Raw genomic sequence first — 13,096 nt, forward strand, 5'->3', positions numbered from 1 at the left:
CCACGTGGTTTGACCTAAAGTGAAAGTGAAAGCGTTCTCTTCCAGCTGCTTGATCATCCTGCAGCGTCTTTCGCTCTCATTTTCAGCTGCTGCAACACAAACAGCAAAGGTAGGAGACAAGATTTTCCCCTGTCATTCTGGGCTGTGCTGATGTTTTTGTCATTAAAAATGAAAGAAATGTATGTGAGAAATGTAGCTGATCGAGGAAGCTTTGATTTCGTCTTAAAACCTGAGCATTCTCCGCGGCTCACGGGATCTGGGCTGGAGGTGAACAGAATGAAGTTATTGCCGCAGAGCCTCTAAATAAAGCCAAGGAAGGTTCGGCGCATAGCATTTGGAGGTCCAGTCTAAAAATGTCACATCTTAAAGTCGTCTCTAATATTGTGCCGACAATTTGGACCGCGGCATGTATGGAAAGCCAAAGGTGCCACAATCCAATAAATCAAAATGTTCCGAAATGTGTATTTACACGTGTGGGAATTTTAAAACTTGATATGCATTCGACAAATAAATGAATCAATATTTATCCTCATGAATAAATATCTAAATATTACTTTCATTAAAGTAATATTTAGATTTTGTGGTTCACACCGCTTCGTTAAGCAGGTGACATCACAATAATTCAGCACTGACAGTTTTTTTCCGTAAATGCAACATTTAAAAAAAAATATTTACATATATTACACTTTACACATGATTCAAAGCATTTTTTACCAATAAAAAACTGAGAAGTGTAGTGAGAAGAAGTATTCAGCCTCCTTTTTCTGAGTGCGACTTGTTGCCTTCAGAAGTTGCCTGTTGACTGCTAATGACTAAATAAAGTACAACTGTGTGTAATCTAATCTCAGTACAAATCCAGCTGCTCTGTGACGCCTCAAAGGCTCAGAGGACAGTGGGGAACAAACAGCATGAAGTCCAAGAAACAGCAGACAGGCCGAGGAGAAAGTTTTGGAGAAGTTTAAAGCAGGCTTAGGACATAAAAACAATTTCCCAAGTTTTTAACATCTCATTGTTCAATCCATCATCTGAAAATGGAAAGAGTATGACACAACTGTGAACCTACAAGACAAAGACATTCACCTAAACCTCCAGGCCAAATAAGCAGAGTTTTGATCAAAGATGCAGCAAGAGGCCCCTGGTAACTCTGGAGCAGATGCAGAGATCCACAGCTCAGGTGGGAGGATCTGTCCACAGGGCAACTGTCAGTCACTTTACAAATGTGGTCTTCATGAGAGAGTGGCAAGAATAAAGTCACTGTTAAAACAAAATCATAAAAACATCCCATTTGCAGTTTGCCAGAAGCCATGTTGGGGAAACAGCAAACGTGTAGAAGGAGTTTTGGTCAGACGAAACCAAAATTGAACTTTTTGGCATTCTCCGCCATGCTATGTGTGGTGGAGAACTAACACTGCACAACACTCTGGACTCACCATCCCCACTGGAACATTTGGTGGTGGCAGCATCATACTGTGGGGTGGTTCTCTTCAACAAAGATTGGGAAGATGGTCAGAGTTGATGGGAAGATTGATGGAGCCAAATATACTGTCAGGATCTGTGTTTTTCTGTGTTTATTTAGAGTTTTCTGTGTCCTTAAGTCTCTTCGTTGTCCTGTCCTCCCCTTGATTGTTCCCAGGTGTGTCTCGTTTCTGTGATTACCCTCCCGTGTATTTAACTCCACCTGTGTTCCTTGTTCCTCGTCGGGTCCTCGTCAATGTTAGCTTCTTTGTCGTCAGTGTTTCCTTGTGCCTGCTGTTCGTTGTTGGACTGAGTTTATCCATTAAAATCATCATTTTCATCTTACCTGGGTCCGCTGCGCCTGCCTCACCACTCTCACCACCCGCACCTCATGACAGAAGGACCCGACCATACCGAACGGTGAGGCTGCTAAAAAATGGACCCAGCTGGAGTGCGGTTCCCTCCAAAAAGGCAGAGCGGAGGGAGGCGGAGATCTGGCAGGGAGGAGAGGGAGCTAGCTGAAGCCCTCGCCGACCTGCAGCGGGAGCTATTCCGGGGGACAAGACTGGTGTTGGCACCCCCCGGATTCGGCCCCCGTCGATTCCTCCGTCCGGGAAGTCAGCGACGTGAGCCGCCGGTGGACCCGGCCCCTCGTCGCTTTCCGGAGCCACTTCCTCCGCTGTCTGCCCGGAGACAGCGACGTGAGCCGCCGGCAAACCCAGCCCCTCGTCGCTCTCTGGAGCCGCCACCTCCACGGTCAGCCCGGAGACAGCGACGTGAGCCGCCGGTGAACCCGGCCCCTCGTCGCCTTCCGGAGCTGTCACCTCCGCTGCCGGTTCCCAGGCTCCGCTCTGGCTCGCCCCCGCAGCCGGTTCCAAGGCTTCGCTGCGGCTCGCCCCCGCAGCCGTTTCCAAGGCTTCGCTGCGGCTCGCCCCCGCAGCCGGTTCCAAGGCTTCGCGCCGGCTCGCCTCCGCAGCCGGCCCTCAGGCTCCGCTCCGGCTCACCTCCAGCCGGCGCACCCCAGGCCGAATCAGCCGGCGTTCCAGCCGGCGCACCCCAGGCCGAATCAGCTGGCGTTCCAGCCGGCGCACCCCAGGCCGAATCAGCCGGCGTTCCAGCCGGCGCACCCGAGGCCGTAGCAGCCGGCGCACCAGAGACTGAGACTCCCAGTGTTCCTACCGAGACTCCCAGTGTTCCTACCGAGACTCCCAGTGTTCCTACCGAGACTCCCAGTGTTCCTACCGAGACTCCCAGTGTTCCTACCGAGACTCTGACCTTCTGCGTTCCACCCGAGACCCTGACCTCCAGCGTTCCACCCGAGACCCTGACCTCCAGCGTTCCACCCGAGACCCTGACCTCCAGCGTTCCACCCGAGACCCTGACCTCCAGCGTTCCACCCGAGACCCTGACCTCCAGCGTTCCACCCGAGACCCTGACCTCCAGCGTTCCACCCGAGACCCTGACCTCCAGCGTTCCACCCGAGACCCTGACCTCCAGCGTTCCACCCGAGACCCCGACCTTCTGCGTTCCACCCGAGACCCCGACCTTCTGCGTTCCACCCGAGACCCTGACCCCCAGTGTTCCACCCGAGACCCTGACCCCCAGTGTTCCACCCGAGACCCTGACCCCCAGTGTTCCTCCTGAGACCCAGACCCCCTGTGTTCCGACTGAGACCTCCTGTGCTCTGACCGAGACCCCGACTCTCTGTGCTCCACCAGAGACCCTGCCTCGGGGGGCTCGTCGTCGCCGTCTGTGGGCGGCCCCAGGGACTCATCATTCCCGCCTCCAGCGCCGCCGACGGCCGCCGGACCGCCTCCGTGGTTCCCGCCTCCAGCGCCGCGGACGACCACCGGACCGCCTCCGTGGTTCCCGCCGCCGCGGACGGCCGCCGGACCGCCTCTGTGGTTCCCGCCTCCAGCGCCGCGGTCGACCGCCAGACCACCTCCGTGGTTCCCGCCGCCGCGGACGACCGCCAGACCACCGCCGTGGTTCCCGCCTCCTTTGCCTCCGCCCACCCTGTGGGTTGTTTTTTGTTTTTTCTGGACTCTGGCCCCCCGTCCAGCGCCCCTCCGCCCACCCTTGTTGTGTTTTTGTTTTGTGGGCGTCTGGTAGCCGCCCTTGAGGGGGGGGTACTGTCAGGATCTGTGTTTTTCTGTGTTTATTTAGAGTTTTCTGTGTCCTTAAGTCTCTTCGTTGTCCTGTCCTCCCCTTGATTGTTCCCAGGTGTGTCTCGTTTCTGTGATTACCCTCCCGTGTATTTAACTCCACCTGTGTTCCTTGTTCCTCGTCGGGTCCTCGTCAATGTTAGCTTCTTTGTCGTCAGTGTTTCCTTGTGCCTGCTGTTCGTTGTTGGACTGAGTTTATCCATTAAAATCATCATTTTCATCTTACCTGGGTCCGCTGCGCCTGCCTCACCACTCTCACCACCCGCACCTCATGACATATACGGCAGTGACTTGAGACTGGGTTGGGGCAAAGTTTCACCTTCCAGCAGGACAATCACCCTAAGCATAAAGGATGCAATGGAATGGTTTAAAACTAAACACATTCATGTGTTACAATGCCACAGTCAAAGTCCAGTCCAATCGAGAAGCTATGGCAAGATGTGAGAACTGTTGCTGACAAACACTCTGCTTCTAATCTGACTGAGTTTGAGCTGCTTTGCAAAGCAGAACAGGCAAAAAATGTAGTCACCTGTTGTGACTGAAATAGACGAACCCTAAAGACTAGCAGCTGTAACTGCATTCAAAATAAGGTTCCACAAAGTATTGACTTAAAGGCTCTTGCACACCACACTTCTCAATTTTTATTTGTAAAAAAAAAAATGTTTTGAATCATGTATAATTTTCTTTCTACTTCACAATTGTACACCACTTTGTCTTCCACATTAAAGTACAATTACATATGTTTATAAACAAACATAAATACAAAATCTAGAAAATTTATTGGACATAAATACTTTTGCCAGCCACTGCACTAAAGTAGAAAGATGGATGGATCCACTCATGTTAATGTGTATTTATTTGTGCTAGGAAACCACAAGATGGGGAATAAGCAAAGTGAGTGATCATCTCAACTCATTTTAATACCAAACTTACACTGTATGATCCTACATAACTGTTCATTTTTTATGCTCTTTTATTTCTCATAAAAGGCTCAGGTGAGCCCAAGCCAGTCCACTCAGATGGTGCAACATCAACAAAACATAAAAAGAAGCAGCTTGAGGTAACATATGTAAACAAACAGAGACATGACATTGTTCTTTTTCGTTCAATCACGTCTTGTCGTGGACCAGATTTGTAGGCAGGCCAGCAAATATTTTAATGGAAATCTCATTGTTGGCATTGTTTTCTATGGTAATTTTCCCTTGGTTGTTTAACTGTGTATTTAGTGTGTCAGTACAGGTGAAACCTTTGGGGCAGACGAAGCTTTGAAGGAACAAGTTACCAGGAAGCTCAAGGAAAAAATCCGCACCAAGATACACCACCTCATTGTTTTTTGTCCCATCACGTCTCGTGTTGGCTCAGATGTGGAAGCAGCCATGGACAAAATGAAAAGTATTATGTTTATGTATTTAATTTTTTTAAATAGAAAACAATCAAGAATATCTTACCAAACTTTGTTGTCATATATCTATACTAAGTTGCAGTCCAGCATGTTTTTCTTTTCTGGGGCTTTTCTGTAGGTCTTGAGATGCTGCAGATTTTTAGTAAATTTCATAATCTACTTCAACATATTAAAAAAGTCAGGAGATGAGAAACATCAATAAGTCTAGATCTCCCATGCCTTATGAGAAAACTCACCAAATTTCAAGTTGCTCAATCAGAACCTTGTAGAATTGGTTTGATCAAGTGCAGGTTTAATGAGTTGATCCAACATTTTAGACCAGCTCATTAAAAACCTGAATATAGTTCTGAATGTGTTCATAACTTGTATGTGAGAAGAGTGTTCTTGGTACTGAATTTTCAGATTTTTGAGGTTGATAAATTAAGGATACATTTATGGAATTAGAAGAGTCTGTTGTAATGATATGGAGGCCAAACTTTGAGCTTCTCTTTTTTGTTTCAACAGATGATCAAGGAATCATTTTGGTTTTGATGCACCACACCAGAGATCCTGACTACTCAACTGCTGGGACAAATTGGTCTGAAAAAATTGAGAATGTTAAGTTGGATGTTCATGTTCTGTTTCATGAATCTGTGCCGGGGTTGTTGAAATGTTCACAAAATCATAATGCAGTGGATCAAATTGTTGAATTTTTAAAACAAAAGAAAAAGAGAGTAGGCAAGACCAGCCAAAGCAAAACTGAAGAAATGAAAGACAAGAGTAAATTAAAAAATAACAGTAAAAAGAAAGATCAAACTACAGAGAAGACTCGTTTTCCATGGGGGTCACGTTCCAAAAAGAAACCGTGATAAGCGACATCCGCGAAGTAGGAACCTTTATTTTTTTTAGTATTTAAGAATGAAAGTTCCCTCTTGTCACTTCATGTTTACATGACACAAAACGTGGTTTTCAGGACTGAAGACATTGTAAAATAAATAATTAAAATGCATTTAAGCTTCTCTGTCACTGTAGAGGATTATTCCTCTTTGTCTGCTCCTGAGGTCCATGTTGGAAACATGGTTGTTTATTTTGTACATGTTGCCACTATCCTCTCTGTATGAAGCATAACGCTCAAGATAATGATCTCATTACCTCCACCTTTTCTGAACTTTGACCTTTGGCTAAAGCTAAGCCTTATCTCTCTTTTTATGGAATTTCTTATTCATGCTTTTATTATCCTCACATTGACTGTTGTAATTCTTTTCTTGATGTTGCTCTAGATTAATCATCTCAGCATCATTTATAAATAGTTGCTGGTCTTAAAGCTGGTGCTCTTCAAATGTTTCCTGCTCAGATATTAGAACCGTTCAGAAATCTTTATTTCCTCTGGTCTTTGGCTGATTGATACAAGACACTAAAATATTTCTATGAAGTTTGAACTCATCTAGCTTGTGAGGCACTTACAGTAAAACTCCACAGTTGAATTATAGCACACAATATGGAAGAATCTTTGTTATGAACGTAAGATACTGTTGCTCCTGTAGCTGTTCAACAGCTAGGGTTGTACTTTTATCTTTTGATATTGTGGATTATTTGTGACATATTTTGGACATTTTTAATTGGCTGATTTTACTGACGTCATTTATTTCTATAAAAGTTGTAAATGAAAGCTGACTTTCTAATTTGTAAATTGCACGTATAATACTCTGATATTCCTGAAGATTCGTTCATAATGGAAGGCATAAAAAAAATAAAATAAATGAATAAACTTTTCATGTTGTTTTTCCTCTGAACTAATTATTTTTATTAAAGTTGACCAAAACTGTCAGAGACAAAGGTGAAAGTAAGAGACGGTTCAGCAGCTTGAGGTGGACACAGGGAAGCTGCAGGCGTCCTAAATGCTGCTGTGAAGATTCAGTGTAATAAACTTGAAGAATGAAAATGTATTATAAATAATTAATAATACTGTAGTGAGGATGCAAGTCAGAATTTTTATCTTTTATCAAACACCTCTGTCTGTTCTTGTAGCTGGATCTTGATTTAATGCTGTTGTTCTTGTTGCTCCCATGTGGATTTCAGTCACATGACCAAGTGATCTGCTTTAGCAGATCTGACATAATCTGAAGAATAAGAACAAATTTCAGTCACTAGAAGACACGCGTCAAACTATTATATCACTCAAATCAAAGATGTTTTTATCTGAATACTGCCAAGTCACACTAATGTGAAAAAAAATTTCAATATTATTCAACTTTAAGAAGTACACCTGGAATTCAGAGACAGTTTTTTATTCATGTTTTAACATTTTGTTTCTGGTTTTATCAATAGATTCTTACTAAACCGACCCTTTGAGGACATTTGTGATTTTGATCTGGCCTAAAATAAAAATGATACAAAAATAATGCAGCAATATTGCAACTTTAGTCTGCGGATAATTTATTCTAGAAATGTTATGATTTTATTCTCATATTATTGCAACTTTATTCTCGTATTATTTCGACTGTACTCTCACAATATTATAATTTTATTCTCGTTATTTTATGTTTTTCTTTTTGCTTGCTATGGGCCTAGCTCTGCGTTACAGGATGAAAATCAGCACCACACCTTAGAGATTTATATTTCGTTTTAATCCTTTTTCTTAAACTTATCAAGTATTTGTTTTTGCTTCACATAAAATATGAATAAAATCCACTGAAGTTTCTGGGAGCAAAGGGTGAACATGAAAACTCCCAAACAGACGCATTCGTCCCCAAAATGTTTTTTTTATTTCTTTAAAAAGCCCTGAAAAGCAAAGCAAAGATAAACAGAAAAATTAAATCACAATAACAACAGCACACACACAAAAAATATCTAAATCATTTGTCAGCAAACCTGTGTTCTTTCGCAGTAGCTATGTGAAAAGAAGTTATCAAAATAAAGTTTTATAAGCCCGTCTTGCAGCCCTCACCAGGAAGTGACGAGCAAATCAAGAACAGGCCTGTCAGCTCTACGTTCTGATCTCTATAAAAACTATCTGTGTCTCTCCACCTTCCTGTGTGGCGTTTGTCAAATAACTTTCTCTCACAGCAGCGTTTTAGAAACTCTTATCTTCCTGTTCCAGAAACATTTTGGGTCAACTTTCCTAAAGTTTTATGGCTTCTGACTCACTCAGACTGAATCTTTTCAATCAGGCAGCTGCAGCTCTGTGAAGGGTGGAGAAAAAATATTGATCGGCTGTCGCCTTGGTAACAGCAGAGTCAGGGCTAAGAAAATGAAAAATAATAATTTTACGAGAAAAAAATCATAGTATGAGAAAAAAGTCATAATATTACAAAAATATAATATGGGAATAAAGTTGTAATGAGGAGAAAGTCATAATATTACGAGAAAAAAGTCAAAATAAAAAGAACAGAGTCATATTATTACTCAAAATAAAGTCAGTATTATGAGAATAAAGTTATATTACAAGAATAATATGACTTATGAAATGAAATAACATGGCAATGCAGTCAATATTATAAGAATAAAGTCATAACATTATGAAAATACAATAAGTGTCATGAGAATAAAGTCATAAAACTACGAGAGTAAAGTCATAGTACAAGGACAGTCATATACGAATGTAACACTAGAATACATAAATGTCACAACTTTATTCCTGACTACATAAAGTCAGGAATAAAGTTGTGACTTTATGGAGTACTTTTATTTCGACTACTTTCTCGCAAAACTTTAATCTTGCAATATTATGACATGTACTAGAATAAAGTCATTATGGCTTTATTCTAGTATTTTTATTTCAACTTTAATCTTGTAATTTTATTACTTTATTCTCATAATAAAATAAAAACCATAATAAGGCCATAATACTCCATCGCAGCAACCAGTTTATTTTTTCCTCATTTCTAATCCCCTTTCTGCCCCTAAAAAACACAGAAACTGACACACAGGTGAACAGACCACTGTGTCCTTATTTAATCTTAAAATAACAGGCCTCTGTAAACCTCTGGTGTTCGTATCACCACCCTGTTAATGAAGGAGACAATTGTCCTCGTTTCTAAACCGTGGGCTAAAACAAAATGTCTGAAGAGGGGAATCAGTGAGGCTTCAGGAGATAAACCATAATTAAGTGTTCAGTTTGAGCTTAATAAGCTCTAATAAGCTCCATGTCTTCAGTCACAGGGGAACCAGAACTTTGGTTCTGATCAGATAGAGGCAGCAGAGGTGAACATGAAGCTCCTTTGTTCTGGAAAGTTGCAGAAAATCCACTGTTTGGTCATGAAAGCTTTAAGAAGCTGACATTTGATTAGCTACTGGAAATGATTTTTCCTGTTTTTTCACAGACAGGTGAAAGTGCGAATAGGTGGAGGTCTGCCGTATTTCAGTAAGACTTTAGAAAAGTGACAAACTCCTCAAAGGAAAGCTAACAGCTAATTAGACCCACTAAACCACATGAACCCGCCCTTTAAAAATGTTTCCCTTATTTATATTTAAATGTCTTTATTGTAAGCAAAGATTCAAGGTCACATTTCTTGTTTGTGTGCACAAAATGAGTTAAAGTGGCTGTGTTGGAATGAGTAGCTTGCTGCTGTTTTTCATCATTCTGTTTATTTACCTTCGTCGAGCTTTTTTTTTTTTTTACCACAAATAAGGAACCTGAAACTGTCACCTCAATTCAGTCATTTCTGCATTTTGAACAAAATCATAGCCTGTTCACATCAGAGAAACTTATGACTTTCCAAATTTTGCAAATAAATGGATTATTTTTAGTGACATCACACTTTGCTAAGAACAACTATATTTTATGCCGCTTTTAAGGTAAGTCCTAAAAAAGTGAAGGCATTTAAAAAAAGCTTCTTCTTGCAATCAGAAATATAAAAGTTTTAATCGGTTTAATCAACACCGAATCTCAACTAGCCTGTCGCTTTTTTAAAGTAAATGAATTATACTGTTTAAATGTTTCTTTCCCCGTCATTATTCATAGAGAAGAATAAGCAATCATGACATTGACTTATCCCACTGATAAAGGTGACCTCAGATCATAATCACATTTTAAACTTCTTGTAAAAGACAGTTTCTCCTTGAGTTATTCTTTTTTTCAGAACAACTTCCTGTGCTCAGACCTGGTCATTATTTACCATGTTGCAGTCTGTATAACGTCACACTTAGAGGAAAATAAAATAAATCTGATGCATTTGTAAGCAGCATGCTTATTTGACATATGGAATAAGGTCATCAGAGTTTAATCTGTTTACAGAAGCAGGAACCATGAAATCAAACGTCCGGGTTGTTATGATTCAATGTGTGAACAACCATTATATCTATGATGTGCTGCTATTGTATAGAAATAAAGAAGGAAAGGAGGAGAGGAGACTCCAACTGAGACACAGTGAGAACAAAGACAAGAGGAGCTCACTGTTGGATGGCTGAACGGTTTGTACAGAAAATGAAAGTCCTGTCTGTCTACGGCTTCAGTTTTGGTCATTTATCACTTGGTAAAAAAAAAATATTCATTTTTAAGAGGTCATAAGGTCAACATTTCCATTGTGAAGCAAGACGTTGACAGAGATATGCAGTAAAGAAATTCTTTTTGATAGACAGACAGACCAAGTCAAAGTACAGATTTAAATTCAAAGAAATAAGATTGTGATTTTTATTATTTCCTTCCAGGTAGCAATTATATCAGACTTTGTGTCGGTTTATTTGAAATCCGTTGTATTTTCTTGTTCTTACTTGATAAAACCTATAAAAGTTAAATAAATAAATAAATACGGTTGCACGATAAATGTCAAAAAGTAGAGGATACTGAATGGTTTTGGATGTGTTGAGTAAGCAGCATGTTTTTTTAATACAGATTTATTTTATATCACAGTACAAGATACTGTAACTATACATGACATTAGTGAAAAAGAAAAAAAACCCAGATGGGTTATTCATTCATTAATGAATGAATATTAATGACATATTACGTCAAATCTTGTCTTGTCTGGGTTTTGTTTGCATAAAGGCAAGAATACAACTATTTGCTTCATTTTCTATAATACTATTTACGGTTCAGTTCTAAACATGATTTAAAGTCATACTTCGTCTAAAAACATTTTGAAATCTTTCACCTCTATAAAAAACTTTGTTTTTCTTATATTTGGAATATGGCTGGACTGCGTTATCGATCCACAATGCCACTATAGATTTCAGATTCAATCTGAAACGTTTGAAAATTGCTCTAAATTAACATTTTTATTTCACGGTGGGTAAGCATCACCAGCTTACCCACAATCGATGACATCTTTGTGAAAACTGCAGAGTTTTTATGGAGCAGCGGGAGCAGGCAGCGGTCTGAATCGAGGCCCTCAGGGCCCAGCCGGTGAACACTGAGCCGTCACGCCGACAGGAAGTGCTCTCCCAGCGGACCTCAACACACATTTACCCACCGTGGACGTCTGGAACTGCGCGCACCCTCCATCAGAGCTTCATCTAACCAGCTTCGCCTGACAAAACACACGCGCAGTGAGTCACAAATTAGATTTTTATGACGTTCCTCGTTCCTCGAGAGGTCAGTGACCAACCCTCCGTCATTCCCATCTCCCTCCGCGGGAACTGCTTTTCTGGGAACGTGGCGAAATGAGCCGCTTCAGGGTGTAATAACTTCTGAATGAGGAGCTGCTGCTGGCAGCGTGGGGGCTAATTTTACCCGTTTCCTCTCCTGAAGTGGCATGAAAATTTAAAATGGGCCAAATTGAGCGCGTGCTGTAAGAGAGATGTCGCGTGCAGCCAGGAAGCGGTCACATCCTCCGTGTCCCGCTGTTTAGAACCGAGTGAGCGATGGAAACCGATAATAGTCGGGTTATTTCTGGAAGCCAAAAGCCGAGACGCTTACGGAGATTACCTTTAATTTCTCACTTTGCTCCCCTGGTGAATCTGCTGGGAATAGAAGTGGACACAATTATTATGATTCAGTTATTCCGTCCAGAAATATATTCCTCCATTTATGGATTAATGAAGGTTTTTTTTTTTTAAGCAGTTCTGCTAAATGTTCAATCTCAGCAGCACAACTCCCTGTGTTTTTTTTTTTTTTGTAGAGATTTAATTAATTGAATTTAATTTATTTTTTCAAGCTACCACTTGAATTTGATTTGATCTATATCAGAGGTATCCAAACTTTTTGCAATTACGGCCAAAACTGTATAAAAAAAAAACCCTCAAAGGACACATTTAAAAAAAAAATTAAAAGTGAAAAAATTTATTCTTTAAGTCATTTTCTCCATAATATATTAGACACATATTTTTAAAAATAGTCTAAATTTTCTAGAAAAGCAACATGTAAATTAATGTTGATCTGAAATATAAACAGGGTCTTTCACAGTTGCTGTACTAATTAGTTTCCAAAAATTGTCCTCAATTTGTCTTTTTGTCATCTTTTTTTTTTTTTTTTTTTTACTTTTGGCAACAGCGGTTGCCAGTTTTATCAATTTATAGTCAATAAAAACAAACATTGTTAAAAGAAAAACACTTTGTCTTGCATCTAAATAAATGTTTAAGAAGATTTTATTTGGCTGTAAAAATTTCAGATTAATCACAGATTGGCTCCACTCCTGAATTGTGGACCGAGGGGCCAAATAAAACCATCCACAGGGCCACACTTTGGACATCTCTGATCCGAGTCATTCCATCACAGTCGCAGCCTCCGCCCCGGCACCAAGGACAACAAAGACATGTTATTTGCGCTTGATAGCCGCTCACAATAATTGGAAAGCAGATCTACAAACAAGATGCTGGATCAAACTCAGGAGGCGAAACGAAGGATCAGACTGAGACTGAAGAACGACAGGAAGATCAGGAAATTACTGCCAGTATTAGACCTCTTGATGCCACGGTTTTCAATTTGCCGTTTCCTTCTGAAGAGCACAAAGCACAGGACTGTCTGTGAAAAGTTGGTTGGTTTTAAACTAATTTTACTTTTACTTTTTTGTTCGTCTGGTCCGAATCCACCGGAGGTTTGAGACAACATGCATCATTGTCGCCCTAAAGTACAAAGCCCAGCGAACAAACTGTGAGCTTCATTAGTCCTGTTAGCTGAGCTCATGCTGTCCTGCAGGCTGTTCGTCGCACAGTTTCG

At 41.1% G+C, this 13,096-nt stretch overlaps 1 long non-coding RNA gene across 1 annotated transcript in view; it reads left to right on the forward strand.

Annotated features, from left to right (window-relative positions):
- Window positions 1–13,096, forward strand: part of LOC116723109 (uncharacterized) — a 26,604-nt gene continuing 13,508 nt past the window's right edge. Inside the window, exons 1-5 of the long non-coding RNA XR_004339913.1 lie at window positions 1–109; window positions 4,488–4,514; window positions 4,610–4,680; window positions 4,847–5,012; window positions 5,527–5,909. This is a non-coding gene — a long non-coding RNA (uncharacterized LOC116723109). The remainder of the gene's footprint in view (window positions 110–4,487; window positions 4,515–4,609; window positions 4,681–4,846; window positions 5,013–5,526; window positions 5,910–13,096) is intronic.

This window comes from Xiphophorus hellerii, chromosome 7, assembly GCF_003331165.1.
Source record: "Xiphophorus hellerii strain 12219 chromosome 7, Xiphophorus_hellerii-4.1, whole genome shotgun sequence".
NCBI classification, from domain to species: Eukaryota; Metazoa; Chordata; class Actinopteri; order Cyprinodontiformes; family Poeciliidae; genus Xiphophorus; species Xiphophorus hellerii.